This window comes from Bombus vosnesenskii, unplaced genomic scaffold, assembly GCF_011952255.1.
Source record: "Bombus vosnesenskii isolate JDL3184/JDL3185 unplaced genomic scaffold, Bvos_JDL3184-5_v1.1 scf7180000014015, whole genome shotgun sequence".
Lineage (NCBI taxonomy): Eukaryota > Metazoa > Arthropoda > Insecta > Hymenoptera > Apidae > Bombus > Bombus vosnesenskii.
In genome coordinates this window covers 126,331-139,672 of record NW_022883331.1, presented here as the reverse complement: position 1 = coordinate 139,672, position 13,342 = coordinate 126,331, and the positions used below count along the sequence as shown (strand labels likewise).

General features: G+C 41.6%; 1 long non-coding RNA gene across 3 annotated transcripts; it reads left to right on the top strand.

Moving 5' to 3' along the window:
* The first annotated feature begins 3,269 nt into the window (after window positions 1-3,269).
* On the top strand, window positions 3,270-5,666 carry LOC117239459. Of its 3 annotated transcripts, none has more exons than XR_004494457.1 (5): window positions 3,270-3,534; window positions 4,125-4,241; window positions 4,398-4,515; window positions 4,587-4,920; window positions 5,023-5,666. It is a non-coding gene; the product is annotated as an uncharacterized LOC117239459 (long non-coding RNA). The 3 variants fall into 3 exon arrangements; XR_004494456.1 differs by having other exon boundaries at window positions 3,272-3,534; window positions 4,398-4,635; window positions 4,813-4,920; XR_004494455.1 differs by having other exon boundaries at window positions 4,398-4,920.
* Window positions 5,667-13,342: the final 7,676 nt, after the last annotated feature.

The window sequence follows — 13,342 nt, the reverse complement described above, 5'->3', positions numbered from 1 at the left end:
TTAAATATGATTTTTTAAAATTCACAAAGATTTACTTCTTACGACATAAGTCCGAAGTAATCGAAAAATTAAAAACTTTTTGCCTAGAAGTTGAGAATCAATTCAACGATAAGATTAAAGAAATTCATAGTGATGGAGGTGTGACGGATGAAAAGAGAGAGAGAGTGCGTTTCGTCCCGGGACTACCGGTGGACTCGTCAGTAAGGCTATGCCCGGTAGTCCCTGCCTTAGACGTAGAGGGAGTCTCGCTAGGTGCGGTATTTATATCAATCGTTCGTATATTCGACTGCTAGCGAGTTAGACAGACAGACTCGTTGTCGTCGTAGCCCTCTAGTGTTGGCGGTTGGTACCCGCGGCTCGACTTGTCGACGTCCTATTGATACCGATCCGCCACAGAGGGAAAGAATTCAAAAATAAAGAAGTTAAAGAATTTTTAAGAAGCCAGGGAATTAGGCACACAATTAACGTCCTGACACTCCTGAACAGAATGGTGTCGCAAAAAGGGAAAATAGAACAGTAGTAGAGGCAGGTCGGTCGATGTCAAAATCAAATCTACCGCTGTTTTTATGGGCCGAAACCATGAATACAGCAGTACATGTTATAAATAAGACCAGGCCGACAAGACAAGAAAACACCGTATGAACTGTGGTACGAGAAACCGCCAAATTTAGAAAAGTTTAGGGTTTTTGGTACTGAGTCCTTTGCATACATACCTGCAGAAAAGAGAACAAAACTTGACAAAAAGGCTAATAAAGGATATTTGGTAGGCTATTTAGATGACGGACGAGGGTATCGAGTATACGTGCCGACAGTAAGAAATGTAATATTGAGCCGTGACGTAATATTTAAGCCCGAACTAGAAAATGCGAAATTTGTTAATTTAAGTTTACCGACAATTGTCGAGCGCGAAGATATGTGTGCGCAGAGCGATAGAGCATGTACGTATGAAAGTGCAGAGAATGAACATGGAACTAGCGACAATGTGAGACAATTGAGAGATAGAGGTAAGATCAAACGAACCGATTTCTATGGTAGTCCAGTAACGTACGTAGCGGGAAAATCACCGGTGGATTTTAACGAAGCGATGAGATCCAAAAAGTAAGAGTTATGGGAAGCGGCTATGAATGATGAAATGAAATCGCATCATGAAAATAAGACGTGGATTCTTGTAGAAAAACCAAAAGATCAGAAGGTACTTAGTAATAGGTGGGTTTTAACGGTAAAGCTAAATTCGGACAACTTTGCGCGACATAAAAGGGACCGCAGACATGGGACTCTTATATACAAAAGCAGGCAGTCTCGAAACCTTTAACGATGCTGACTATACAGGCGACAAAGAAACAAGAAAGTCAACATCAGGCGTTGTATGTAAGTGAGCGACAACAATGTATAGCTCTATCTACGACCGAAGCTGAGTATGTCAGTGCAGCCTCAGGAGCGAAAGAAATTATGTGGCTAAAGAAAATATTTCTTGAATGTAAAATAGAGATCTTTAAGTATATGCTATGTGTAGACAATACTAGTGCCGTGAAATTAATTAAGAATCCAGAATTCCATCAAAGAAGTAAGCATATTGACGTAAGATATCATTTCTTGCGAAATTTATTCAATAGAGGCGAAATTGATGTAACGTATGTAACAAGCGAAGATCAACTGGCAGATATATGTACAAAGGCATTGCCAAAACCAAGATTTGAATATTTAAGACAAAAGTTAGGTTTGAAAAATAAAAAAGATATTAAGAGGTAATTGTTTGTAGACATGTAGAATTTTTAGGGAGGGCGTTGAAGTGATCACCACTTATAAGAGAACTCTACATCTGGTCTTTTTAGTTTTCTCAAGCACTGAAGCCATCGACAGCGCGTAGACAAAAGACTGCGACGAAGTCAGACCATAAACAGTAGACAGGCGACGTTGGCTTCGGGGTTTTTCAGTTATTGGGTACCATCTGGACCAGCTCAAATTGTATTCTTACTTATAATTACACTTCTATTTAAATATATTTTCTGCCTTACAATTTATCCACGTGTTTTATCCGTTTACACATCGAATAACCTCAACATGTTTCAACTCATAAATTTGTTTATAATTTTGTAATGATCACAGTTTCTCTAGTATTTTTGTAGATTGAGTTTATTATTCTATCTAATGTATATCGATTCAGTAATGAATTGAAAAGACACCTTCCAACGAGTACAAAACCAGGCATTATGTACACTTAAGTCCTAAAAGGAACGTAAGCGTGAAATATCACCGTTCACCTCCTGTATATTTCCTGTAAAATCGGTTACTTGTACGCATATAAGTAGCTGTGTTATATATTTTCTAGTTGTACGTACCAGAGAGAACGGAATTTGTATGTGTATGTATGCGTGTATGTGCGTGACAAATTTTTTCATGAACCCGATAAAATTTTTTTTTCTCTCATAAAGGATCAAGACAGAGAAGAAAAGTACACTTTTAACCAATTAGTGTCCATAAAACAATCTTGAAGAAAAAACTAAGATTTTTGAGGACCAAAATCCATCTAAGGAGGTAGGTATGTGACATCAATCACATCTCAACCTACATCAGAGATAAGACATCGACCGAGCTTCGGACTCCTTTGGACACATCACCACCTTATCATCATTGCCTACACAGAAGCTATGACACACCTTAGTCCACATCATAGATAAGGCACCGACCCCCGACCTTCGGACACTTTTCCACATCATAACCTACACCGAGCCCCTCAACATCCTCAAACCAAAACGTATATAAGCTGAGCCTTCACCCAGCTCAGGGAGTTCTTGTTCTAGTTGCTGTTCTTGTACAACACCCCTTTTTCGGTTCAGCGTTATTCTATTCTTTCTTTTCTCTTACAACCCAAGTATCAATTTTACGTGACAGAAGCGCGTGGCAACTTATCCTTGCTGAAGTTGCATCTGCGATGTATCTGGTAACTTTCTTGCTGATGCCAGTGAAACGTTCAAGGCGCGTGGCAATTTAGTGTTTGCCGAGTCTTCTTATGCGTTATTTCTTGTTTCTTTCAATAAAATATTATTTTTTCTTGTCATAATAATAAGTTTAACATGTTATTTCATGGTTTGTTTCTCATGGCTGATTTCTATTAATTTCTAATATTCCTGTTACCATATAAGAATGATGTATTATATTGCGTTAATTATTATTTATTTTTTTTGTTACAATCTTCCATTTGTATTATCATCTATTAAATATTTACTTCTTCATCGAAAACATAATTTATTTTGTAATGCATAAAAGTTACTATATGCACGTGTTGATTATCCAAAATGGCCGCCTGTGAATGTCCCTAGTATATAGTGACTTTTATTAATGTCGAATCTATTATTTATTTGTTAATTATTTGTAACTTTATTTTAGTAGTTGACGTATAATTGAAGTGAAAATAATATTGTTTTGCATTTATTTAATGTGTGTAATTATTGCATGTATTCCGATGCGCACGTGTAGAGCTATCCTATGTTCATGACAAACCAAGATGGCCGGTCGTGAATGTCTCCAGTAAAAGTATAGTGACGCGTCCTTAATTTGTTTAATACTGAAATAATTATTCGTCCGTCGCTTATTTTCCTCTATTTTAGCGCAGTTAGAATTTTTTAATATGACAATAGCATTGTTTATGTACTCATTATAATGTGTATATATACTATGTGTTATTTTAATATAATAGCATATGGATTGTGTTATTGTTAAATTTTATAATTTATCAATAGCACTGTTTTATTATTGTGTTTTGAGTAATTTATTTCTATAAAATGTTCGCTTAATTAATTTAATACTAATATGTGCATAGTGTATTATTACCAATTTTACTGCATAACATAATCGTATTTCTCTACGCCTCTCAGACTTAATACAATTATACTATAACTTAGTACAATATAATAATTTCTTATCTTAATCGCGTTTATCGTTGATACTCGGTTAATCGGTCTTGATTAATTTCTAACCTATTCCTATTTTATTGGCTGTTTCTACTTCTTTCTTATTAGTTTGTTGTTACTTTATACTTGTGATTTTGCCGTTATTTCATATCTGTATGGTATAATTTTGGAGCTAATCTATATATTATTAATTAAAATCTTTATTGTTTATAGGTTCTACAATTCTAATCCTTCAACGCTGAGTCCTTTAATTGGAACAGTTACATGGTGGGTGTTTGGTTCTTCGCTACATTTCGAACACTTACTATGACTATTACTTATCCTAGAATTGTAAGTATATATATAGATATATATAAAAGATATATATAAAATTTTGTAAATATCTACATAGTAAAATAGTTTGTCCACTATCTTGTTTACTAAGACTGCTTCGTTAGCGTTGGATTATTTTGTTATAGTGTCACAATTTTTTCCTTGATTTTTCAGTTTCCTGTTGCCGTCATGACTGTTGTGGTAGTATCTGATTCAATATTCCGTAAGTATTCATTTAAATTTGGTAGTAGGCTTCTTACAACTGCGTCGGCTGTAATGTATACCTTCAGATGTGAGTAACGAGTTTCTTACTATTATCAATTTTTACTTTAACGTGGTTTACAGCATTCTTCCTCTTTTTAGGTTATGAATAGTTACCTCGGTATTTATTACCTTCGGTATCTTCATACCTGTGAGTAGAATGCTCTTAAAATTTTGCAATGGTCAACCGTAAGTCCTGTTATCTTGTAAATGTTGTTGACGGGCATCAATTATTGTCCGTTATCCTTGTTTCTTTTAATTCAACTTTAATGTTGTTATAAATATTTAATATTAGTGCAATTGAGATTAACTTATCCATTTGTTTCAGCTGACCGTCGTATGTTTTACAAAATGAATCCGTAGCCTATCCTTGTGGAGTTGTGGAGTTCACTTCCTCCATGTACACTTTCTTCTACGATGATTAATCGTGCACTAGGTACCTTTCACTTTCACTGCTTTTAATTATTTTATTTAATTAACACATTTTATATTTAAATAATGGTTAGAACGCACATAATAATTTTCCATTTTCTTTTAGGTTTCCACTATCTGCAGTATTCAACAAGCAGTGTTATTCCATATAACACCTATTATGTTGCCTCATGAAATCATTCTGGTGGTCTGTTTCGATTATGTGTTAGTTTTAACTTGTTCAAGTGTACTGTTCGTGGAATCTCTTTCACTTCAAACTTGACGTTTCGTGTGTGGATTCTGACAATAGTGCCTGGTTTGTCGAAGTGTGAGAATATGCCTAGGTGTTTTATATATTTTATATCCCGTTGTATATAAGATATATTTTGTTTATTGTGGTTTTGTATGTCCATATGTGCTATAGATTAGATTGTTCGATATTTCATATTTGTTATAAAAGTGTGTATTCCTATCGTTCCATTCCTTTTTCCTTTTCTTTTGGATTATTTGTGATGTTATTGCGAGATTTGATTAAATTGTCGAATTGTAGGTTATCCTGATTGAATATCGTATTATGTCGTGATTTATTAATTAATTTGCGAGTCACTTTTGGTTAATTGGTTCTTCTTAGTTTATCCTTAACCGAATTGTGAAATTATAGGCTATTCTTGGTTGTATCAGTCGCTTCGCGGCTTGCTCGGTTTATTAGTTGGTACAGGGTATGTTGTATTCACTATATTTACTATTTCATTAAAGTATGTATTTCTATTATTTCGTTTTTATTTTTCTTACTATTACGTCGCATACGATCGTTCTTTATTTTGATCGGTTAGGGATGTACGTATATATATATGTCGGAGATGAAAGAACATCGGAGCCTTCCCTTTGGAACTTCGGAAAAATCCTTTAACACCGTAATCTAGAGTCTATCATAGGCGTAATTAAACAATTGTCATTCGATCTGATTGTATTGTTCGAGATTTGTGATAATGAGCTTGGGCTCGAGGCGATAGCCAGTCGCCGAACGTAGCCGCGGTCACGGAATGAACGCTTTGTCTGACAGAGGCATGGAGTAGTTCTATAGCTCTCCTTAAAAAGGAAATAGCTGTAACACTCGACAGTAAACATTCCAACGGTCTCTGTCTCGTAGCTCGCCACTTGCAGACCCTATTCTTCGAGTAAGATGATTGCCAGATGTCGATGCGTCTCCGCAGTGCATGTTCAGCTAGTCTGAGGGCCCGTTATAAATCTTAAGATTTAGCTAACTAAAGTCCTTCAAACAAACAGTCTTTGTCCCAACTACGAGAAGATAGAGGAGACCTATTTTTTCAACGAACGGCGTCTCCCACTAGCAACTTTTCCTCGAGGGCGGCTAGCATCTTTTTCTAACCACCGATATGGAGATTGACCAATTAGCAGCAACGCCAATTTCCCTTACTTTCTGAACGAAGGCTTTTCTCGACGAATCCGATGATCTCGTGTCTTTAGACACACCCCATTATAGTTTTCCTCTGTGGCATCATCGGGACGGAAATTCATTCTCTCTCGCGATCTCATCGACGAAAAGAGTAACACCTCACGATTAGTGAATATTACGCGTCCGACTTAGATTTTGTGAGTACGTTCATGTATCATCCCGTCGACCGCGGATTCGTTATTGAACCTAGGATCATTGTCATTAGTTTCTCGAGTATCTAATTACCACGGTTACTTATCCGATTCTCTGATAATCGTATTTGCACTAGTCGATGTCTTCTTTATTGCATAACGACAACGTGTAATCCAAACGAAGATTCGTTTCACGCTCCTAACCTTAATTCTAATGTAAACCCGACATATATGTTAATTAGATGAGTGATCAGAAGTAGATGTAGAGAATGAAGAGATGTTGACTGAATTAAAGAAGTGAACCCAGTGTAGAGATGTTGACTGATCTGTAGTCGTTGAACCAATGAAGTTCGATGACGATGCTGTCGCAGAGAAAAACTCTTACTGGGTGTTGGTCGCCCCACCACCGGGTGGAAATCCCGGGAAAAATGGGGAAAAACGTTTCCCCACGTTCCACTTGATGGAGCAATAACCATAAGGAACCTCTTGACTCGAAGGTGTTTTGTACTACTTAACGGCCTTAATGGTCAAATCGAAATGCTTAGTTTTACGACAGTTCCTTTATGATTATTAAGGTTCAACTAATGATATTGACGTAGCGAGTGGCCGCCTCGACTGAGGGATGGATTCCGGGCTACGCAAAGAGTCACCGGACGTAACAAATATTATCGATCGGTGGTTAAGTGAGAAAATCATACCGATACCAAATCTACTAGCACTATAAAAAGTTCGAAGTTGAAGGTCTTATGTAACTCCGGTTGAAGATTACCAGTAACGGCAATAATATCTTGTCCGAAGTTCATTTGCCTATAGATTTTGTAAACAAAAAAAAACGTTGATATTCCAAGGCACAATGAGTCTCTCCCGTTTCAAATCTTCCATTGACTTATGTGCCGCTACTGACCGCAACTGACAAGCAGTAGTGTTACGCCACGAGGCTTACCACAGGCTGTAATTTCTAACCGTCGCTCGCGGTCCTATAGTGTCGCAGGCAGATCGTCTTATCTGCCCGCCGGATCATATACAATGTATCAACGAGCGCATAGTTGTGGCCAAGCACCGAGCTCTAGAAACGTCGATTTTTGTCCGTTACGTTTTTTCACACAAGAATGGTCATACGTGATCATAGGCGCGAGCGGTGGCGTAACCCGAGCATAGTGGGGGTCGTCTTCCAAACAAGACAAAGAAATGATCGAAGGGCAATCAGTCCCTCCTGACGAGTCAAATGTTACACATTGAGAAGTCTGACGAGCAAAATCAAATAGTCTAACGAATTCATTTAGAGATATCGTAAAGTCGAGTCAACTTTCTGTAATATATTCATCATATTATTGTCAAATATATTATTTTATGTTAACCTGTTAATACAGTGTTACATTCATTGAACCACCTCTGTTATCTTAATCGAAACAGGGGAATGACTATTTTGGAGTTCGGTTCAGGGCGCGATGGGGAGCGGACGTGTTGACGGGTTGCTCCCGCTAGTCGAGTGTATGTACGAGGACGTAGTTTGGCGTGATTCGTATAGGGTGTAAGGGGTCAATGAGGCGGGAAAGGTAGTGTAATAATAATTGTAAGGAGTAGTGAAATGAAATGAGGGGTATACGTGGACTGAGGTGGCAGGAGAATGCATGAGAGTGAGATAGTGTCGGGAGATGCGGGGGAGAGTGAGTGAAAGTGTGGAAATGGAAATAGAGTTGGCATGTATGATGATTGAGGGGGTGAGCAACAAGACGTTTGCGCGTAATGGGCTGATAATATCCTCACTGAACAAGAAAAAGTAAGTGGAGGATAGGAAGTGTGCGAGAAACGAAAAGTACGGTAGTAATCGTTAATTTGAATTTATCCGGTATTGGCGACCTCGGATAAAGTCAAATAAACATCTACACAAGACCCCATCGACTATAATGGCAGATTCACGCGTCACGGTAATTAGTCGTTTATATACATACGCTTTAGAGGATAAATAAATAAATAATAATGTGAGCATGTACGGTCGACTTGAAGTAAGTTCCTATTTTTAAGGAATAAAGTCGGGCCGGCCAGGGTTCTTATACTTATAATATTTATTTGGCCATTTATTTATTGTGACACGAGCCGAACTAAGTGCCTTGGAATAAATAAATAAGTAATGGGGTGCCGAGTAATGGGGCGGCTGTAGGAGTTACGTGGTGATTAGTAGGTTGGGGTATGTAGCGGTTGGATGTATGCACCGCTATAATGTTATAATATTTTACTATTTTATTTATTCCTTTAGTTTATGATATTTATTTATTTATAGTTTTGTATTGATTAACTAGTAATTGTTTTATTCGATTTATTTATTTATTATTTATTATTTAAATTATTTATATATATATTTATTTATTTATTTACTTATTACTTATTATTTATTATTTATTTATTAATTTATGGTATTTATTACTTATTGTTCATTATTTATTATATATTGTTGTTATTTATCTATATTGTGGCGTTCTGGGCGCGTATCATCGGGTCTTTAGCAGTATGCAGGTGTTTGACAAGGGAAACTTAGATAGCACAATTACTGTAAATATTATCATTGTTTGGCTTATTTGGTGACCTGGTGAGTTTATGGACAATGATTGGATACTTTTGGACGGTATATGGGCAAGATGTTGACGAATTGGCGATGTTTATGGACTTGCTTTTTACATACAATATGGACAGGCGGTCTAAGGTTAACAAACGTACGACGCAGGGGGTTTCGGAGCCCCCAGGCCCCGTCGGGAATACGAGTGGCTTACCATGCTCGACCCGACGGTTATTATGTTACTGGAAGAACGGCGGGGGGGAGGTGGAACCCCAAGCACCCCTTTGTGCGGTAATAGCTACTGAGGAAAAGGAAAAGGAAAAGGAGGAGGGCAAGCTAAAGAAGACGACAGCGGGAGGAGAGAAGCCGAGGATGGCGTCTGACGTGAAGCCGAATGAGAATGTGATAATCTCGGTTATTCCGAGGAAGGATGGGGGGGGGGGGGGAGAATTTCTGCCCCTTTAAACCGAGTAAGAGATTTCAGAGGAGCCCTATGATTAGTGAAAGGACGGAGGTTGGGGTGGTTGAGGAATCGGAGGGTTCCTTTGGAACTAGAGGGAGCGACCACAGTACGCCGGTAGCAGGGAAAAAGGGCTGGCCTACGCTAGACGATACGCAGATTAGCGATGCTGACGACGAGGATCTTCTGATCTCCAGGGCTGAGTTGAAGGGGCTCACACAAGCCATGACAGGGATGGTTAAAATGTTCAACATGGTGTTGAAGAGGCTAAAGTTGGACAAAGAGAAGGATGAAGGAATAAGGGAGTTAGGCAACATGATGAAAGGTATCCTGTCTACCCTGGAGCAGTGTGGGGAACACAAGGAGAGAAGAAGAAGGAGAAGGAGAGAGCCTGCCGAGGTTGTGAAAAGGGCAGACAGGGCAGAGTTGGAGAGGGAAGTGACGATAGCCAAGGGCGGATATTCAAAAAGAAAGGTAGTATCGCCGGCTGAAGGTATGAGAGTTGAAGAGTATAAGAGACCCTGAAGAGGAGAGGGCACATACGCTGAGGCGTGTGGGAGGGAGAATAGAGTGATAAGGGGTGACTACAGCGAGGACTCCGAAGGATGGGTGAGGGTAGAAAAAAGGAGGAGGGAGAGGAGAGCTCCCTTAGAGCAAGCTACTCCGATGCTGCGCCTGGGAAGCAACCGGCGGGTTGGTACTGAAGAGAGGGGCGTACCAAGAAACAGGAGGAGGAAGGAAGCCATACTAATTACGGTGGAGGAAGGTTGTGAGTGGCTTCAGGTGTATAAGAGGATAATGGCGGTGAGGAGTTCATTGGAGGGAGCCATGGGGGTCCGTAGGACGAGAGCGGACCATATCCTGATTGAATTCGACAGGACGGTGGTGGTCAGCGAGGCGGCGGCTAAATTGAGAGCCGACTTGAGTGATAGTATGGAGGTGGCCGCTCTGGTGAACAGGGCAACTCTACAAATAAGGAACATCGACCCCCTCACCAGCAGGGAAGAGCTGGTGGAAGAAATCAGGTCGCAGTGGGGAATGGAGGAGAGTGGGGAGGTGGAAATTAAATCTATAAAGGCGGCACTATGGGGCACGCAAGAGGCTGTAGTGGTCCTCCCGGTGAGTGGAGTGCCTAGTGACGAGAGAGAAAGGAGACTGAGAACTGGGCTAACGATAGCCTCCGTTAGGCAGTTAGCTAATGTTCAGCGCTGTTACAGGTGCCACATGTTGGGGCATGTTCTGGCAGAGAGTTGTGTAGGAGGTGCGGCAGCGCTGAGCATAGTATGAAGGATTGTGATAGAGAGCCGAGATGCGCCATGTGTCTGAAACATGGTGGTATAAATGCAAGACACGTAACGGGGTCGTTGGCGTGCCCTATGGTGCGCTTAGGTAGTAGGAATAGACGGGGGCCCAATTAGAGTCTTACAAATAAACCTGAACAGGTGCAGGCTTGCGCAAGACCTGATGATGCAGTGCGTATGTGAAAGCAGGGTGGACATAGTGACCATCTCCGAGCCCTATAGGCAGTTGCCTTATTGGCTTAATGACGAGGGTGGGGATGCATCGGTATGGGTCACCCTGTTTAATGGAAAACATGCGGCGAGCGAGACCCTGATAAGAAATGTAGGGATTGTAGGGGTCAGGGTTGGTGATGTGTTTTGCGTCAGTGGGTGTTGTTCCCCCAATAAGGGCAGGGACCAGTTCAACGATTATTTGAAGGAACTGGAAAGGGTCATAAAGGAGGAGAGGAAAAGAGCACCGGCGATTATGGTTGCCGGTGACTTTAATGCGAAATCATCGGTGTGGGGGGGCTCTAAGATGGAACGAGGGGAACATGCCCACTCGATGTTATGACGAGGAATGAGCTTATACCTATTAGGACGACGGGAAGCTACTCCTTCCTGAGAAATGGAGGGACTAGCTTCCCGGATATAATTAGCGTCAATAGACGAATGAGGCTAAGTTGGAGGGCGAGTAGGGTCCTAGATTGATAGGATATAGGGTCCTGACAGTGCTCAACGGAATAAATACCGGTGGAAAAATACCGGCGGTATGGAAAAAGGCTAGGGTGGTATTAATACCCAAGCCTGGCAAAGAACCTGGGACGTCATCGGCGTATAGGCCGATTAGCATACTGCCGGCGTTGAACAAGGTGTGGGAGCACACGCTGAAAATGTTCATAGAGAGGAGCATTGTTCAGGATCCCTTCCATAGGGATCAGTATGGCTTCAGAAGAAAGAGGGGGACTCTTGAAGCCCTGGATAGGACGGTCGCAGTTGTTGAAGAGTGTAGAAGGAAGGGCCTGGTGTGTGTTCTGGTCGCCCTTGATCTGAAGAACGCCTTTAACGCTCTAAGGAGGGAGAGGATAATGGAGGAGATTCGAAGGAGACGACTACCGGAACGGCTACAGGAGTTGTTAGCGGACTATCTAGCTGAGACGAGAATATTGGTACACTGTCGGGACGGTGTCGTAAGGAGGAACGTCTACGCAGGGGTCCCGCAGGGGTCGGTCTTAGGACCTTTACTGTGGAATCTAGTGTATGACGGGGTGCTGGCGGCGCTGGACCGGGAGAAGGATACCGAAGCAGTAGCGTTCGCCGACGATCTGGCGGTTCTACTCGAGGTTAGAGGGTCCCACGACTTTAATGAAAGGATAAAGGCGGTCATAGCCTTGGCCACCAGGTGGTGCTGCGAGGCTGGATTGCATCTGACCAGGGAGAAGACGGAGGTTATCCTCTTAACAAGGAAGAGGATTCCGAAGATTTTTAATGTTGATGTGGGGGATGGGAGGGGGAGGTTTCCACCAGCCGTGTTGTGAAGTACCTAGGGGTAGTGTTGGATAGTGCTAGGGGATTCTCCCTCCACCTCAAAGAAGTTTGTGATAAAGCAGAACGGTTCTTGGGCGCCATACGGAGCGTACTCCCAAACGTCGGTGGGCTCAACGATTTAGTCAGGAGGCTGTATTATGGGGTCTGGGAGTCTGTGGTACTATATGGTGCACCGATATGGGCCTCCTCTCTGCGAAGAGAAACAAATAGGACGATCATGAGAAGGGCGCAAAGAGCAGTGTTGATCCGTACGTCTACCGCCTACCGTACGGTGTCACATGGGGCTTTGTGTGTGCTTACCGGTAGCATGCTGATTTACATCAAGCCATGGTTGCGGTGGAAACAGTATGGAGTAAAGAGGCGGATCAAGGAGGGCCCTGAAAAAGCGGCACATGCTGGGCAGGAAGAAATGAAGGTTTTGGAGATGGAGGCAGAGGACAGGTGGAGATTGGAGTGGGCGCTCCACAGCCCCTCCAATTAGACTAGGAGACTCGTAGAAGATCCGCTGATCTTCTATAAAATAAGGAGGAGGATCAACTACCATACGATGCAGATCCTTACGGGACACGGTATCTTTAACCGTTACCGTCATAGGATCGGCAAAAAGTCGCATACCAGCTGTTAGGATTGTGGTGCGGTGATGGATGACGCCCAGCATGTGCTAGTTTGGTGCCCTAGATGGACGGAGGAGAGAACGGAGTTAGAGGTCGAGATCGGTGAAGATTTTAAATTGGAGAACCGAGTCGTTGAGAAGATGGTAGCAGAGGAGCGGTTGTGGAACAGGTTTCATGACTTTTGTACAAAGGCGATGAAATGCCGGCTTTCTAAGGAAAGGGAGGTGGAGGACAGGAGAAGAAGGGAAGAAAGGAGGAGAAGAATGACCGGAGTCGAGGAGGGAGGATAAAGGATTAGGTACGTGGTGTAGAGGCCAACCTGAAGTAATGTCGAATGACCGTACCGGGTTGGTGCCTCGAGTACCGTAGCAGAGGGAGAATGA